Raw genomic sequence first — 2,194 nt, 5'->3', positions numbered from 1 at the left:
GTTCATCAAAATCAACATATTCTTTAAGTAAGTCCAACAAGAGAGCCCGAGACAGTCTCGGGCCGGGTAGTGAATGGGTTCATCAAAATCAACATATTCTTTAAGTAAGTCCAACAAGAGAGCCCGAGACAGTCTCGGGCCGGGTAGTGAATGGGTTCATCAAAATCAACATATTCTTTAAGTAAGTCCAACAAGAGAGCCTGAGACAGTCTCGGGCCGGGTAGTGAAGGGGTTCATCAAAGTCAAAATATTCTTTAAGTTAATTCCACCCAGAAATGTGTTTTTAAACGGACGTCACAGGTACTGGGTCAAAAAACAAAAATTCGACAAAAATTGCCAAACGGACAGAAAAATGTCACTTTCCTCGATTTGATTATTTTGACGAGCGCCTGATTTCACCACAAAGTCTCATAAATATACTCGTGACATACATAGAAACTAGCTGGGCCCCCTTTCCATGAAAGGAATGACCGGTACATTAACATCAACTGAAAGTCATTGGCCTCTTACATTTACACTCTGCTGGAATGGAGCAATAAATCTTGAGAGATGCAAAAAATTAAAAGGTCTAGATCTATACGGGTTGAACACTTAAACTAGTGCTCAGCAGTGCGCGACAATGCGCGATAGTATCGAACGGAAGTACGACTTGAAATAAACAAACCTGGCAAATTTTCTAAAATTACAGAGACAGAAGCGTCGGCCTACAAAAGCGATCGGCGAAATAAAGAAATTTAGCTTTTTGCAGAAAAACTGTCTCAAAACTGAAAAAACGAAGGGCGTCATGATCTGGAGAATATTTTAAAGAATCTTTAGGCGAAAACCGCAAGTCGGTCGATGCAGTCATTAGAAAGCCTTTTGAATAGCAACATTCGGCCACCACAAATAGATAATAGATGTCAACTTCATAACAAAACCCAAAAACTAAACATGAAAAAGTAAAGGAAAAAAAAAAGAAGAAAAAACAAAACAATAAAAATACCCTAAAAACTTTTAAAAACGGCCCAATATCAAAGAAATTCACAGCACACCTGCCTAGGAGGCTCTCGAGGTTAAGGTGTTCGCCTCTCATTCAAAGGTCCCGGGTTGGAATCCAGGTAGCGACCGACAATTTTCTTCTCTAAAATGTTTCAGCTCCTTTCAGCTCCTTTCAGCTCCTTTCAGCTCCTTTCCTGCTCTCTAGCAATGTTCTGTTGTCTGCTTTCGTCTCCTCTTTCTGCCCCCACCCCTTCACCTCCTTTGCCCACTCCTCTGGGCTCCTGATTCTTTCTGCAACCTTGCTATTGCTACTCCTTGGCTCCTTCTTACTGCTGTCTTTCAGCAACATCCCTGATCATCTGGTAAGAAAGATCTACTTCTTGTCTTCTCGAACAAGGGCGAAAAATCTCGGAGGGCCCGTGTGCAAGTTGCGCACGTTAAAGATCTCTTGGTGGTCTAAAATCGATAAGAATAGGCTTCGGCGACCACCAGGGCAAAATTCAAAATTTCCTACCAACTGAAAAAGTTTAATGTGTCCCGCGCGCTCATATGACCTTATGCAGTTGCGAGCGCCGTAAAACACTTACAAAAAAAAAAGAAGAAAAAAAGAAAAACACCTGCTCAAAAACTCTCTTGGTGAAGGAGTGGGAAAGTTTGGGATAGGAGATAAGAATGTGTGGAGAAAGGAAGGAGGGGGGAGGGGAGGGGTATATATATTTATTATATCTCCCGGCTCTTCAAATTTTATTGCGAATTCCAACCTTCTGATTAACTGAGGTGAATGGGAAAATAAAACTGAGGAGTTTAGTTTAGTTTTAGTAGAGGTTTTTACGGCGCTCGCAACTGCATAAGGTCATATGAGAGCCCCAGAAGATTAGAGGTGTTACAAGAGAGTAACAAATACAAAAAAGAAGGAGAGGAGATAAGGACAATAGATGTTTGATAGGAAAGAAGAAGCAAACCACACCAGAGTACCCGCCAACCACCCACTAGCTGAGGAGTAAGTTGACGAAAGTGTCGAAACATTTTTGTACATCAGAAAATTTAAACTGGAAAAAAAAAAGATGGATTTTTCTGTTTTCATGAATATATTATTAAAAGAACCCGCTCCTAGTGTGTGTGTGTGTGTGGGTGTGGGTGTGTGTGTGTGTGTGTGTGTGTGTATGTGTATGTGTGGGTGTGTGTGTGTGTGTTTGTGCGTGTGTGTTTGTGTGTG

This window comes from Aplysia californica, unplaced genomic scaffold, assembly GCF_000002075.1.
Source record: "Aplysia californica isolate F4 #8 unplaced genomic scaffold, AplCal3.0 scaffold01411, whole genome shotgun sequence".
Lineage (NCBI taxonomy): Eukaryota > Metazoa > Mollusca > Gastropoda > Aplysiida > Aplysiidae > Aplysia > Aplysia californica.
This window is presented reverse-complemented; position numbering follows the sequence as displayed.